This window comes from Tamandua tetradactyla, chromosome 3, assembly GCF_023851605.1.
Source record: "Tamandua tetradactyla isolate mTamTet1 chromosome 3, mTamTet1.pri, whole genome shotgun sequence".
NCBI classification, from domain to species: Eukaryota; Metazoa; Chordata; class Mammalia; order Pilosa; family Myrmecophagidae; genus Tamandua; species Tamandua tetradactyla.
The window spans coordinates 193,991,519-194,008,800 of NC_135329.1; the positions used below are offsets into that span (position 1 = coordinate 193,991,519).

The 17,282-nt window shown below is 38.4% G+C and overlaps 1 protein-coding gene and 1 pseudogene across 7 annotated transcripts in view; one reads left to right on the forward strand and one right to left on the reverse strand.

Annotated features, from left to right (window-relative positions):
* The window catches only part of USP37 (ubiquitin specific peptidase 37), a 143,994-nt gene that overhangs the window by 52,386 nt on the left and 74,326 nt on the right, over positions 1 to 17,282 (reverse strand). The gene's annotated exons all lie outside the window — the stretch shown is intronic.
* On the forward strand, positions 3,552 to 4,169 carry LOC143676849 (divergent paired-related homeobox pseudogene; annotated as a pseudogene).

The window sequence follows — 17,282 nt, forward strand, 5'->3', positions numbered from 1 at the left end:
ATTGAATCTGTAAATCAATTTAGGTAGGATTGACATCTTAACTATATTTAGTCTTCCAATCCATGAACACGGTATGCCCTTCCATCTATTTAGGTCTTCTGTGAAGGTGAATACTTTTTAATGTGCATTATTAAAAATGTCCTGAGTGAAGCTAATTGTCAGCTTTATTAAGGAGAACTGCTTTGTGCCCACCACCTAGTGTAAAATAAAATCAAATAATACAATCTTGATGGCTGTGGCCTTTTTTGATCAGAAGAGTTGATACTGCTTCAGACCAAAAGTAACAACAGACCTTACAGTTTTTTTTAAACTTTTTTTTATTGTATAATATAACATATATACAAAGTCAAGCAAATCAAAAAGCAATAGTTTTCAAAGAACTCTTCAACAAGTAGTCACAAGACAGATTCCAGAGTTTGTCATGGGTTACTATACCATCCTCTCAGATTTTTCCTTCTAGCTGCTCCAGAATATAGGAAGCTAGAAGGAATAAGTATTTTTTTTTTTACTACTATTATTACTTTTATTTTTTTCTCTATATTAACATTCTATATCTTTTTCTGTTGTGTTGCTAGTTCTTCTAAACCGATGCAAATGTACTAAGAAATGATGATCATGCATCTATGTGATGAAGTATTTTTTTTAACAAACGACTTTTTTCTTTTTTTGTGAAAAATAATATATATACAAAAAAGCAATAAATTTCAAAGCACAGCACAACAATTAGTTGTAGAACAGTTTTCACAGTTTGATATTGGTTACAATTCCACAATTCTAAGTTTTTACTTCTAGCTGCTCTAAGATACTGGAGACTAAAATCAATTTAATGATTCAGCAATCATAATAGTTAAACCCTACCTTCTCTGTGTAACTCCACCATCATCTTTGATCTTTTAATGCCACTCTTTAGGGGTAGTTGGGCTATGACCATTCTAACTTTTTCTTGTTAGAAGAGCTGTCAATAATAACGGATAGGCAGATGGAACTAGCTGATGTTCTGGAGAAGCTGGGGCCTTCTAGGTTTCAGGACTTATCTGGTCCAGGGACCCATTTGGAGGTTGTAGATTTCTGGAAAGTTACTCTAGTGCATGGAACTTCTGTAGAATCTTATATACTGCCCTAGGTTTTCTTTAGAATTGGGTGGAATGGGTTTGTTTGTGATCTGGCAAGTTATGATGGGTAGCAATGTCTAACTGAAGCTTAGACCTTTCAGTTTTAACTTGGGTTTTATATTAAAAAGGATTTGTATAACGATGAATTTATAAACTCTTAATTTGTAAAATCCATAGTTATCTGTTGTCTTCCAACCTAATGTCTAGACTTTTCCACCCCAATGATATTTCAGTTTTCCTTTTTCTTAACTTCAATTTGTTATGATGACTTATCTTTCCATGTTCGGTTTTCACTCTTTTCCTTGAATATGTTATGCTAATTCAGAAACTTCAGTGAAACGGTCAGAATGTTAGTTATCTTGGCAAGGCACTTATAAATAAAATGTTATATGGAAACTACAACCTTATTTCATAATTTTACTATATTAAATATTAGGAGATAAAGTTTAATGAACAACATGGCTTGTATGAAAACTGAGCAAGTGTACAGTGTTCTGTGTAGTTGTTACCTTACTGTTTAATAAGAAAACATCTTAGATGTCTGATTTGCTTTCATTTATTAAATATTTTCACTTTGGGATGATGTCTACAAAATCCGATATTGTTAAATTTAGACAAGAATTTAATAAAAATTGTGAAAGTTTAGCCAGAGATATCACTGAGCTTTACTGTCACAGTAGGTAATGCCACTTTATTAGGGATAGAGCATATATATGTGTTTTATTGGTCTTTCCTTCACCAGACTTGGCTTATTTTGCAGTTAGACTTGATGTTACCAAATTTTAGCATACACTTTTAAGTGGCTTTTTCATAGTGATGAAACAGACATAGATTGATGAACAGATTTCAGGGGCTTTGTGGCAATAAATAGGGTGTGTTGTGTCTTGGGAAAAGAATGTAAAGAGAATTACAACTGAAGTTTAAACAGGGTGGCAGTGCAGAGAAAATTCTCTTCAAACTCAATGGTATACACAAAGTGATATTTTATGAATATTTTGAAATTTTGATTATATTGATAGGAAACAATTCTAGGTAGAATAGTAGAAAAACTTGAAACATGTAAAAAATTCTTGTTGTTAAAGTAGTTTTGGTAGCAAGTCTCAATTGGTTACTGCTGCTACAGGATGCCACATGAGAGCTGCACTATTCTGCTATCAAATCTGATTCCTCTAAAACATTTTGTAGTAAGACTGCCAAGGGCTTGACTTAAAAAACATCTGCCAGGCCATATAGCTATCAATATTTTCTGGTGGCCATTCTGTTTAAATACAATGTTTTATATATTTTAGATGACTTTTTAAGTATTTTTAGCAGTCATCTTAATTGGTGTTTAATTAGGGAAATAAAGAAATCCTCTTTTCTGGTATTTTCTTCATATAACAGATACCAAAGTCTTCAAAATATGTATTTTAGACAATTCCAGCTCTACTACCTTTATTACCCTATTCGGGAATATATGTGTCCTACTAATTTAATTGGGTAGATTTATAAAGCATTCCCTATTTTTCACATGTAGGAATGACAGAACACAAATTTGATTTCCGTATAGGCATAGAGGGAATAATGGGTAAACTACCTAGGTTTATATGAATTCAGGGTGTATGCATTTTTTTTTTTTTTTTTTTTGAGGGAGGAAGGGAAGGAAAGACAGAGAAGGAAGGAAGGATGGAAGGAAGGAAGGGAGGAAGAAAGGGAAACATTTTTAAACATTTTCTTGTTTTATTTTTATTATATTTTGTTTGTTTGTTTGTTTTTTACATGGGCTGGGGCCGGGAATCGAACCGGGGTCCTCCGGCACGGCAGGCAAGCACTCTTGCCCGCTGAGCCACCGCGGCCCGCCGGTGTATGCATTTTAAAACAATCTGCTAATTCAGAGATGATGCTGGAATTTATTACATAGGCATTTCTGTTTAGCTGTGTTAGTGGAACTTGCATATATGGAGTGTTTCTCTGACAGATTTGGTAAGATGACTGCTAAATTCTAAGCACATTGCTGGATAGGCAATATTTAGAAATCGTTAATCATTTTGTGTATAGGAAAGGATATGAGAACCGGGTTAAAAGAAGAAACAAATGAACTTATACTGAAAAGAAAGGATGAAGTACTTTTTTTTTTATCTGTTTAAACTTTATCTTCTTGGTAAAAATTTCTCCCAGAAGGAAAGCACGGCATTTTGAAATATCATACTTATCTTGTAATGCCAAAATGAATTTAATTAATGCCACTACTCAGGTATTGTCTTTAAATAACTATATACTTAGTAGCAGGGATTTCTAACGGGTTTTCCTTCTTTGTTTTTTTAAAGTATGAGCAGTATTTAGCCAATTTCCAATTTTCTTGCATTTTATTTAAAAAACAATCACTAAAAAAGAAAAGCTCTTCAAAATTTGATTATAGGGTCACTGGATCTGAACACCTGAACAGACCAAGAGTGAATGATGGCAAACTCAGAGGATCTTCCTAAAGGTGCTCCTCTCCCACCCCATGAGGAGGTGCACCACGCTAGGTATTCTGCCCCTGAAGCCGCCAGATCTTGGCATTGTGAAGGTAACCACCAGACGCATTCACAAAGGAAAAGAACTATATTTACTGAAAAACAACTAGAAGATTTGAAAATCTTGTTCAATAAGAACCTGTACCCAAGCCCTGATCTTCAGAAAGAAATGGCCTTTAAAATGGGAATATATCCAACTGTGCTAAGGGTTTGGCTCAAGAACCACAGAGTGAAACTCAAAACAGAAAAATTTTAGCATAATCAGCAAAAACAACAAGAAGCTCAACAACAGCAATTACCTGAAGGAGCTGAGATCAATCCTTTGGAGAGAAACATGGACACACCATGCAGACTCCCTGAGGGTGTTTATCCTGGCTCCTTAGTTTATACAAATAATTCAGTACCCTCATTCCAACTTAGCATATGTCCCAACTTTAGACTCCCCACAGACCACTTTGTTGGTCCCAAAACTGTCCATTTTGGCCACTGCCAAGACCCTAATCTATACTGCCTCCATCCCATTTTGGAATCCCAAATTCTACCCCCTGACCTTAGATTCTAATTCTTTTGTCTCTTCATCTCAATGAGGAACTTATATAGCATTTTAAGTTCTCTCTCCATTGAAACTTTTCTGTAAATTTTAACTTATCCCAAAATAGAAAATTCATCTTTGGGTTCTGTTTTCAGGATACACGAACTAGGACATAGCCACTAAACTGTAATTAAAAAAAAAAAAAATCACATACCAATGGTATTCAGGCTGTTGGGAATGGAATCATTTCGCCCTACAAGACCTTTTCAAATCATCTGTGAATAGGATCTTCAAAGATGCTATTAAGGTGAGGCGAGATTAAATAAGGGTAGCCTTACCCCTAGGTGACGGGGTCCTTATAAGCAAAGGAAATTTGGACATGAAAGCAGAAGCCACAGGAGGAGACCAAACTGGGCAGAGCACCATGTGACAGAGGCACGCAAACTGCTATCAGAAAACGAGACTTCTGGGGAAGAACAGACCTGCCAGTACCTTGATTTCAGACTCCTAGCCTCCAGAGCTGCAAGACAATAAATTTCTGTTGTTTATGCCAACCAGCCTGCAGTATGCATCACAGCAATCCTGGCAAACTAAAACACCAAGGGCCAGGTTTAGAAAGAATGCTTCAGTCATAATTGCATGTTAGAAAAAATAAAGGCTGATAATCAATGATGTATGCATGTTTCTCTAAAAATCAGGGTGGGGGAGCAGCAATTAAATCCAAAGGAAGAAGAAAAGATGACAGAAGAAAATAACTTCAACATGGCTATTCATTAAACTGAAAATACACCTACCTACCTGGCTCAGCACCCCTGCCTGGTGAGCAGTGCTCTCTGCCTGCTAGAGCTAGGGATTCCAGGCCACCTGTCTACTGGCCAGAGAGAAGTGCATCAGTCACCTGCTTGGAAAATCTCCAAACATCAACCGATCTGTGAAGTGCAGCAAATCCCCCAGTGATACTACTTAAGGACAGAAAAATGGTCTTCGCCATTCCTTCTCTCCAACTCCGAGAGCTGACTTTTACTCATAGCAGCAAATTTTGTTAGGAAAATTTTACTAAGTTTTGTTGAATTATTCAGGAAATTTTAAGGGCGGTAGTGGTGGGGACTCTACACCTTATTTACCTTCTCCCAACATTCACTGATATCATCACCGAGGTCCAACTTTTGCTGCCAGTTTGTGGGGTCCAGATACAAACATAAAACTAATTGGTAGGCTCTGGATGTGGTCTGCGAGACAAAAAGGCTTAATGGTACAAAAGTTTCAGTTTGGGGATGAGAAAGTTTTGGAGACTGATGTTATTGATGGTCACACAACATTGTAACTGCAATTGACACAACTGAATGGTGACATGTCTTTTAAAGAGTTTAAAATAGGAAATGCTTTGTTGTATATAATCTATTGCAATAATTTTTTTAAATGTGAAAGAAAAATTTGATTATGGTCTTTTGCTCTGCTGCATCAATGACTAAGAACTTTTTTATTTTTAATTTTTCCTAATAAAATCGATCAACATACAATACAAACATTCTTAACGTATGAACATCCCATACTAGGTGTACAATCAATGGCTCGCAATATCATCATCACATAGTTGTATATTCATCAACATGATCATTTTTCAGAACATTTACACAAATTCTCTCAGTGAATTTTTGTCTGAGAATGTTTTAATTTCTCCCTCATTTTTGAAGGACAATTTTGCTGGATATAGGAGTCTTGGTTGGCAGTTTTTCTCTTTTAGTATTTTAAATATATCATCCCACTGTCTTCTAGCTTCCATGGTTTCTGCTGAGAAATCTACACATAGTCTTATTGGGTTTCCCTTGTATGTGATGGACTGTTTTTCTCTTGCTGCTTTCAAGATCCTCTCTTTCTCTTTGACCTCTGACATTCTAACTAGTAAGTGTCTTCGAGAACGCCTATTTGGGTCTATTCTCTTTGGGGTGCGCTGCACTTCTTGGATCTGTAATTTTAGGTCTTTCATAAGAGGTGGGAAATTTTCAGTGATAATTTCTTCCATTAATTTTTCTCCTCCTTTTCCCTTCTCTTCTCCTTCTGGGACACCCACAACACGTATATTTGTGCGCTTCATATTGTCATTCAGTTCCCTGATACCCTGCTCGAATTTTTCCATTCTTTTCCCTATAGTTTCTGTTTCTTTTTGGAATTCAGACGTTCCATCCTCCAATTCACTAATTCTAGCTTCTGTCTCTTTAAATCTGCCGTTGTAGGTATCCATTGTTTTTTCCATCTTTTCTACTTTGTCCTTCACTCCCATAAGTTCTGTGATTTGTTTTTTCAGATTTTCTATTTCTTCTTTTTGTTCAGCCCATGTGTTCTTCATGTCCTCCCTCAATTTATTGATTTGGTTTTTGAAGAGGTTTTCCATTTCTGTTCGTATATTCAGCATTAGCTGTCTCAGCTCCTGTATCTCATTTGAACTATTGGTTTGTTCCTTTGACTGGGCCATATCTTCAATTTTCCGAGCGTGATCCGTTATTTTCTGCTGGCGTCTGGGCATTTAATCAGATTTCCCTGGGTGTGGGACCCAGCAGGTTGAAAGATCTTTCTGTGAAATCTCTGGGCTCTGTTTTTCCTATCCTGCCCAGTAGGTGGCGCTCGTGGCGCTCGTCTGCCTGTGGGTCCCACCAGTAAAAGATGCTGTGGCTCCTTTAACTTTGGAAAACTCTCGCTGTGGGGGAGGGTCGCCTGCCGAGGCGGCTTGGGGGAGTGTCGATCCAAATCTCCCAGCCGGCCCGTGAATCCGCGCGTGGGGAGGGTTGCTGGTCTCCACGGCTTGGGGGAGTGCCGGTCCAAATCTTCCAGCCGGCCCGGGACGCCAAGCATGGCGGGGGGGCGCCGGCCACCGCGGCTTGGGGAAGTGCCTATCCAACGTTCCCAGCCGGACCGGGAAGCCATGTGCATGGAAGGGACCCCGGTCGCTGCTCTCCATGGCTTGGGGAACCTCTGATACAATTCTCCCAGCCAGTCTGGGGGGCCGCACGTGGGGGGAGGGGGGCGCCAGCCGCCGCGGCTTGAGGAAACCGCCTGTCCAATTCTCTCAGCCGGCCCGGGAAGGAGGGAGGGAGGGACTTCGGCCGCCAACTGCCCCGGCCCGGGGAAGCGTGCGCCCCTCGGTGATCTCACCGCAGCAGATTCTCCCTGCCGGTTCAGCCATTCCAGAATGGGGTACGCTGTCTTTTTGGTCTCTGTCGTGGCTCTGGGAGCTGTTCTGTACTGTTTCTACTTCTTTAGTAGCTGTTCTGGAGGAGGAACTAAGACCCGGGCGTCTTACTAAGCCGCCATCTTCTCCCAAAGCTTTTTTTTTTTTAAGTGGTGTTTTTCCATATAAATTCTAGGGATAATCATTTACATAGTCACACAATTCTGTAATGTAGAATGACTGTATACTTTGGTACATCTTCCATGGAGATGTCAATGATAATACTTTCATCTGTGAATGTTTTAAATGTTGAATTAAAAATAAGAAATTTAGGGGGAAAAAAGAGAGACGATGTTAAAAAACAAAACTGGAAAAGAGAAAGGGGTCATTATGACAGAACCTGAAGAAATTTTAAAGATTATAAGAGAATATAATGAACTACTATATGCCAACAAACTAGACAACTTAGACAAAATGGATAAATTCCTAGAAACACATAAAATAACCTACACTGACTCAAGAAGAATTAGAAGATCTCAACAAACCAAGTACAAGTAAAGAGATTCTATCAGTCATCAAAAATTGCTAAAAGATGGATAAAATCCTAAGTATCCATCAACAGAAGAGTGGATAAACAAAATCTGGTGTGTGTGTGTATATATATATATATATATATATATATATATATATATATATATATAAAGTGGAGTATTATGCAGCAGTAAGACAAAATGAGGTTCTAAAACATATAAGAATCTTGAGGACACAAAGGAACAGAGGACTGTATGATTTTGCTACTATGACTGCGGTATAGGTAATCTAAGAGGACACACCGTAGAATATAGCAAACATGGAGGTACAAAAGAGCTAGAAATAGAGGAAAGGCTAAGTAGTGAGGTCGAATCTAAATGAAGGAAACAACTAGAAGTGATGGCAACTAATTAGAAGATTTATAAGTAACACTGCACTACTGAAGGTGAATGTGATTGAAAGAAGATGTATAGTGTCATGTATCACACTGATTAAATCTACAATATAGGTAAGTTCTCACATGAACTATTTCAATGATTCAAAGTGGGCAAAGAGTATACAGTACAAGGATATAGGGGGGAAATTTACTATGTATACTATGGCCAACAGTTAATAGAAAGACATCAACAGTACCACAGCACTACTAGGGATAACCAAAGTATAGTAGGTGATGTTAGTAGGTGATGATAGTAGGTGATGTTGTGTTTGCTGGTTCTTTGTAACTAATGAACAGTCGAAAATTGACAGTGCTGCTGATTGTACAATCAGGCAAGGATATGACATGGTTTGTTTATTCCAGACATTACTGATGATGCCCAAGAGATGGGAGGGAGCTGAAGGATACAATGATGGAGAAGCACAATAGTGAATGGTGATACATTCATATGATGGAATATAGTGTAGCTATAAAAAGGAAGGATGTTGAGAGGCACATACAAAAAATGAATAAACCATGGGGGCAATGTACCGCGCAAAATATGCCAGAAACAAAAGAACGATATGCAAGGTTTTTTAAAGAAAATCCTTACAAAAAATTAGAACATAGATTGTAAGCCCTTACAGCAGCCACATTTAGTCCAAAGCTCTAAGTGCATTTCTAATTTTGGAGACACTGAGCTTCAGGTTTATGAGTCAGTATTTCTCTGGAACTTTGAGTAACTCTGTAACACCTAAAACCCAGAAATGGAGTGCTGCAGCCCTGAAAGTTAGGACAGCTATATACAAAAACAGTTTAAACAATGGAAAAAGACATCAGACCTCAATTAGAGATAAAAATGAAGCCAATCTAAACGGGGCTAAGGTGAATTAGAATGCAGGGTAAAAAATGACAGTGTATGTACTCTAGACCTTCACCGAATGTATGAGACAAAAGGCAAAGAGGTATATTATGTCTAGAACTTAAACTTTTTGTAACACACAATCTAAATTAACCAATCTGGATAGCTCATTTAAACAACCCAGACTCCTGGAGTTTAGGAAGGGAACAAGGCCTAACAAGGCCTTGTGATTCCGTATAGTTAAATATAATACCTGGATACATCTCAGACTATAGTGGACTGACAATTAAAGAGAAGTGGTAGAGTCCCTTGAGGGTCCAAAGATGGGGAATATATATATGTATGTATATATATATATATATTTTTTTTTAATAGCTTAACTCTTAAACTTTCCCATCTGGGAAATCTCAGGTACCCTCTCAAGCACTGGGGATTCCCAAGAAAATAGGCCAAGTCCTTGATTTTGAGGCATGCCCTCATGAAACTCATTTTTGTAGTGAACAAGCTAAGACTACCTTATAATGAGGCCTTAGAGTTGTTTCCAGGAAATCTTTTCTGTTGCTCAGATATGGCCTCTCTCTCTAAGCTCAACTCTGCAAGGAAAATCATTAGCCTCTACTTTACACAGGACACGACATCCAGGGGAAAAAGTCTCCCTGACAACTTAAGTGTGAACTCCCTGGGATGAGTCTGGCCCTGGCACCGTGGGATGGACAATGCTCTCTGGACCAAAAAAAAAAAGTATGGCCCAACTATATGGTGTTTACAAGGGACGCATCTTAGTCTTAAAGACACAATTAAACTGAAAGTGAAAGGTTGGAAAAAGTTCCATGCAAACAGTAACAACAACAACAAAAATGAGCTAGGGTTAATATTGGACAAAACACACTTAAAGTCAAAAGCTATTATAAGGTACAAAGGACACTATATATTACTAAAGGCACAATCCACCAAGAAGAAATCATCACAAATACTTTTGCACCTAACAACATATACGAAAGCTTAAAAAAAAGGACCATATCGTTCCGGGTCAAGATGGCAGCTTAACAACGTGTGCATTTTAGTTCGTCCTCCAGAACAACTACTAAATAACCAGAAACAGTACAGAACAGCTCCTGGGGCCACGTCAGTAACCAGATACACAGCATATCCCAGTCTGGACCAGCTGGACCGGCTGCGAGCACCCCCCAGAACCGTGAGTTCCCAAAGCTGTGGTTGCCAGTCCCCTCCCCCACAGGCCACTTACAGAGGGGAAAGGATAGGACTTTACCAGCAGCAGGGACTGGGCACAATCAAACGCCAAGGACTTTACCAGCAGCAGGGACTGGGCACGATCAAACGCCAATTGTGGAACTAATTAACAAATTCTGACTACTAAAAATAGGCTCCCAGCTTAGGTGAACCTGATCAAAGCGGAGGTTGCTCATTTTTGCCCTGGTGCCAAAGGGGCAGGACTACAGAAAAAGGAGCGGAAAAAAAGAAGGAAACAGAGGTTTTTGTGGCTGTGTATCTACAAAGACTTGACTGCCTCTGAATACAGCGGCAAGGTTTTTCAGGCTGCAACTGCCCTAGGCATAGGCAGAAGTGAGCTCTTTGGGGGGCTTGTCTGGAGCCTGTGCCTTCCCCAGGGGAGGGGTGAAGCCCCACCCAGGTGGAATCCCTCCATCAAGGAATTCAGACACCAGGGCTTGCTAATTTGAAGCCATTAAAACCAGCCTACAACCTCTCCTCTGTCTCCACCACGCCACCAGCAGGGAGAGTCTGCCAAAGTTAAAGGTACCGCATCATCTTATGCTGGTGGGACCTGCAGTCAGACAAGCGTCACATACTAGGAAAGATAAGAAAAACAGAGTCCAGAGACTTCACAGGAAAGTCTTTCAACCTGCTGGGTCTCACCCTCAGGGAAAACAGACGCAGGTGACTCATTCTTCCTGATAGGAGGCCAGTTTGGTCTGGGAAAATCTGGCTGGGGTATGTAATATCTAAGTAGACCCTCCTAAGTGTCGGTGGGGGGAAAGGTACCACACAAACAGGACAAGAAACAAGAAAACAAGAACTGAAAAATTCTCCTCTGTTAAATAAAACTTAAGCTAAAGGTCCAGATAAAGCTGAACGGAATGTCAAAGAACAGATAGACAACAAATTCATCCAGCAAGAAAACCCTAGATAAAAGAAGTGAAAGCAATCTCCAGAATAAACTAATTAAGGTAATTAAATGCCTAGACGCCAGCAAAAAATAACAAATCACACTAGGAAAATTGAAGATATGGCCCAATGAAAGGAACAAACCAACAATTCAAATCATATCAGGAGCTGAAACAATGAATTCAGAATGTACGAACAGATATGGAAACCCTCATCAAAAACCAAATCAATGAATTGAGGGAGGATATAAAGAAGGCAAGGAAAGAACAAAAAGCAGAAACTGAAAGTCTGAAAAAACAAATCACAGAACTTATGGGAATGAAAGACACAGTAGAAGAGATGAAAAAAACAATGGAAACCTAAAATGGTAGATTTCAAGAGACAGAACATAGGATTTCAAAACTGGAGGACGGAACATCTGAAATCCGACAAGGAACAGAAACTATAGGAAAAAAAATGGAAAAATATGAGCAGGGACTCAGGGAATTGAAAGACAATATGAAGCGCACGAATATACATGTTGTGGGTGTCCCAGAAGGAGAAGAGAAGGGAAAAGGAGGAGAAAAACTAATGGAGGAAATTATCACTGAAAATTTCCTAACTCTTATGAAAGACTTTGTGCTGGTTTGAAGGGAAGTATGCCCCCTAAGAAAAGCCATGTTTTAATATGGATCCCATTTCTTAAAGGTAGAGTAGTCTCTATTCAATGCTGTGTATTTGGGACTGTGATGGGATCATCTCCCTGGTTGATGAGATTTGGTTAAGAACGGTTGTTAAACTGAATTAGGGGATGACATGTCTCCACCCATCTGAGTGGGTCTTGATTAGTTTCTGAAGTCCTATAAAAGAGGAAACATTTTGGAGAATGAGAGATTCAGAGAGAGCAGAGAATGCTGCAACACTACAAAGCAGAGAGTCCACCAGCCAGCGACCTTTGGAGATGAAGAAGGGAAACGCCTCCCGGGGAGCTTCATGAAACCAGAAGCCAGGAGAGTAAGCTAGCAGATGACGCCGTGTCTGCCATGTGCCCTTCCAGCCGAGAGAGAAGCCCTGACTGCGTTTGCCATGTGCCTTTCCAGCTGAGAGAGAAGCCCTGACTGTGTTCGCCATGTGCCTTTCCAGATGAGAGAGAAACCCTGAACTTCATCGGCCTTCTTGAACCAAGGTATCTTTCCCTGGATGCCTTTGATTGGACTTTTCTATAGACTTGTTTTAATTCTCGGCCTTAGAACTGTAAACTAGCAACTCATTAAATTCCCCTTGTTAAAAGCCATTCCGTTTCTGGTATATTGCATTCCGGCAGCTAGCAAACTAGAACAGACTTAAAATTACAGATCCAAGAAGTGCAACGTACCCCAAAGAGAACAGATCCAAATAGACATACTCCAAGACATTTAATAATCAGAATGTCAGAGGTCAAAGAGAAAGAGAGGATCTTGAAAGCAGCAAGAGAAAAGCAATCTATCACATACAAGGAAAGCCCAATAAGACTATATGTAGATCTCTCAGCAGAAACCATGGAGGCAAGAAGACAGTGGGATAATATATTTAAATTATTAAAACAGAAAAATTGCCAACCAAGAATTCTATATCCAGCAAAATTGTCCTTCAAAAATGAGGGAGAAATTAAAAACATTTTCAGACAAAAAATCACTGACAGAATTTGTGACCAAGAGACCAGCTCTGCAAGAAATACTAAAGGAACACTAGAGACAGATACGAAGACAGAAGAGAGAGGTGTGGAGAAGAGTGTAGAGAGGAAGACTATGAGTAAAGGTAAAAAGAAGGAAAATTAGATATGACATATAAAATCCAGAAGGCAAAAGAGTAGAAGAAAGTACTACCCATGCAGAAATAACACTGAATGTTAATGGATTAAACTCTCCAATCAAAAGACATAACCTGGCAGAATGGATTTAAAAACAGGACACATCTATATGCTGTCTCTACTCAAAGGACACGAGGCCAAGGACACAAATGGACATTTACACACCAATGTTTATAGCAGCATTATTAACAATTACCAAGAGATGCAAACAGCCAAAATGTCCATCAACAGACAGTTGGCTAAACAAACTGTGACATTTACATAAGATGGAATATTATGCAGCTGTAAGACAGAATAAAGTTATGTAGTATGTAACAACATGAATGGACCTTAAGGACATTATGTTGAGTGTGATTAGCCAAAACCAAAAGGACAAATACTGCATGGTCTCACTGATATGAACTGACATTAGTGAATAAACTTGGAATACTTCCTTGGTAACAGAGACCATCAGGAGATAGAAATGGGGTAAGATATTGGGTAATTGGAGCTGAAGGGATACAGATTGTGCAACAGGACTGAATATAAAAACTCAGAAATGGACAGCACAATATTACCTATGTAATTCAATTATGTTAAAAACTGAATGAAGCTGTATGCGAGAATGATAGAGGGAGGAGGGATGGGGCATAAATGAAATCACAAAGAAAGATAGACGATGAAGATCGAGATGGTATAATCTAGGAATGCCTAGAGTGTATAATGATAGTGACTAAATGTACAAATTAAAAAAAAATTTTTGCATGAGGAAGAACAAAAGAATGTCATTACTGCAGTGTGCTGAAAACAGATGGTACTTAATAGTTTAAAATTTCAACTAATGTGTGAAACTAAAGCAAAAAATGTTTATTTGGTACAAATCTATACTTTGACTAGTGCATCTCCTAATATAACTTATGTAGATAGTTGATTGAACATCTTAAGTACATGGAACTTTGCATAGGACATGAGATTTTTTTTTTAATTAATTAAAAAAAGAATTAACAAAACAATTAGAAATCATTCCATTCTACATGTACAATCAGTAATTCTTAATAACATCACATAGTTGCATATTCATCATTTCTTAGAACATTTGCATTGATTTAGAAAAAGAAATAAAAAGACAACAGAATAAGAATTAAAACAATAATAGAAAGAAAAAAAAAAAAACCTATACCTCACATGCAGCTTCATTCAGTGTTTTAACATAATTGCATTACAATTGGGTAGTATTGTGCTGTCCATTTCTGAGTTTTTATATCCAGTCCCGTTGTACAGTCTGTATCCCTTCAGCTCCAATTACCCCTTCTCTTTTTTTTTTTTTTTAATTAACGGAAAAAAAGAAATTAACCCAACATTTAGAAATCATACCATTCTACGTATGCAATCAGTAATTCTTAACATCATCACATAGATGCATGATCATCATTTCTTAGTACATTTGCATCGGTTTAGAAGAACTAGCAACATAACCGAAAAAGATATAGAATGTTAATATAGAGAAAAGAAATAAAAGTAATAATAATAGTAAAATCAAAACAAAACAAAACAAAACAAAAACCTATAGCTCAGATGCAGCTTCATTCAGTGTTTTAACATGATTACGTTATCATTAGGTATTATTGTGCTGTTCATTTTTGAGTTTTTGTATCTAGTCCTGTTACACCGTCTGTATCCCTTCAACTCCAATTGCCCATTATCTTACCCTGTTTCTACCTCCTGCTGGACTCTGTTACCAATGACATATTCCAAATTTATTCTCGAATGTCTGTTCACATCAGTGGGACCATACAGTATTTGTCCTTTAGTTTTTGGCTAGACTTACTCAGCATAATGTTCTCTAGGTCCATCCATGTTATTACATGCTTCATAAGTTTATCCTGTCTTAAAGCTGCATAGTATTCCATCGTATGTATATACCACAGTTTGTTTAGCCACTCTTCTGTTGTGTTTTTATATAATAAAAAATAAAAAAAAAAGAAAAAAAGGACCATATCTCATACCACATACAAAAATTAACTAAAAATTTATCTGTATTTTATAACTTCACCTACTCTTTGAGACCAGAGAAAGATTTATTTTGTCTGGAACCTAAATTTTCTGTAGCACATTTTATTCAACATGTCTGTATAGATCATTTAAACAATCCAAACACAGGGAGCCCAGAATAAAAATGAGAGCCTTTAATCCTGTATAGTTTAATGTAATGCCTGGATATATCCCAAAGTATATTAAGCAGATAATCAAAAAGTATTAGCAAAGTCCCTTGAGCGTTGGGAGAAAAAATAAAGCACTATTAAACTTCACCACCAGGGAATCCTTGGATACCATGTCAAACATTAGGGATACTCAAATCAATAGGCCAACCCCTTGATCTTGAGGCTTGCTCTTGTGAAGCTTACCCCATGTATAGGTATACCTAGGAGTCATATCTGGAGATCTTTTTTGTTGCTCAGATGTGGCCTCTCTCTCTCTTTCTCTCTCTCTCTAAGCCCAACTCTGCAAGTGAAATCATTGCCTTCCCCCCTACATGAGACATGACATGGAGGGATGAAAGTCCTCCTGGCAGCATGGGAGGTAACGCCTAGGGATGAGCCTGGCTCTGGCACCTTGGGATCAACAATCTTTCCCTGACAAAAGGGGGAAAAAGTGTAACAAATAAGGTATCAGTGGCTGAGAGAGTTCAAATAGAGTCAAAAGGCTACTCTGGAGGTCACTTTTACACTGCTACCTATCATAGCTTGCCAAACAAACCCCCAGCCAAAACCATTCCTGTCAATCCTAAAGAATACCTGGGACATTATTTAAGGTTCTACAAAGGTTCCATGCACTAATATTACTTTCCAGAAACCTACAACCTCCAGAACAGTCTCTTGATCAGATAAGCTCTGAAATGAAGAGGGGCCAAACTCTCCAGAACATCAAATAGTTTCATCTCCCTATTCCATATTATCGACAATCCTTTTCAACATAAAGTTAGAATGGGCATAGCCCAAATCCCTAAAGAGTGGGAGAAAGATCAAAAGTAATGGTGGAGTTACACAGAGAAAGAAGGTAGGGTTTAACACATGAGTATGATTGATGAATGAGTAGGAGTTCTGAATCATTATACTGATATTTCTTATAGTCTCCAGTATCTTAGAGCAGCTAGAAGTAAAAACCTAAAATTGTAGAATTGTGACCCATCCAAATTCTGAAATTGGTTCTACAACTATTGTGATATACCTTGAAATTTATTGCTTTTTTTCTATGTTATTTTTCACAAAAGAAAAAAAAAAAGGAGGAGGAATATGACAGAGAAGATAGGATTTAACAAATGAGTATGACTGTAGATCATTATATTGATATTTCTTTTGGTCTCCAGTGTCCTGGAGCAGCTAGAAGAAAATAAAAAATCATGGAAGTGTAATCCCTACCAAACTTTAAAATCTGTTCTATAACTACTTGTTAAAAAGTACTTGGCAATTTATTGCTTTTTGTATATATGTTATATTTTGTAATAAAAAGAAAGTTAAAAAAAAATTAACTCAAGATGGGTAAGTCCTAAAAATAAGAAGCAGAAGAAAATGGGAACTGTATTCAATATTCAATGTCTCATGTTAGGTAATGGCTTCTTAGACTTTACATCCAGAGTATAAGCAACAGAGAAAAAAAGAGATAAATGGCACCTTTCCAAAACTAAACATTTTTGTGCGCGAAAAGACTTCATTGACTTTGCGGAAGATGGAAGAAGAGGGGAAAATGAGTTCATCCCTACACTGTGGAACAACTACAGAAAGGACAGAAAATGACCAGGACAGCAGTTCCGGGGTACAAATGACCAGAAAAGGACTTCTACATTATATTGGGAAGAACTGGATGAAAAATACATTTGAGAGGACGGGGTGAGGTTACTCATTCGTGACTGTACCCAGGGCAGCGTGCAAGTCACAGGATGGAGAGGGTGCTGAAGGAGCAGTGTGCACCTATACTCCCACCTCTGCAGGCAGCTTGGGAGATCTTCTCTCTCAGCTTCGTAGAAAAAGCTTCCACGTGAGAACCTGGAGACCAGCAGTCTTGATTTACCTATGCACAGAGACTTCGCTGTGGTGCATATTGTGTAACCCCCAACTTTGAGGCAGGTCACTGTAGGCACCTGGTTTTGGCAGAGGTAGGGGCCCTACCTCTTGGGAGATTAGGCAGAGCAGACCTAATCTGACAATTGGCTGGTGAAA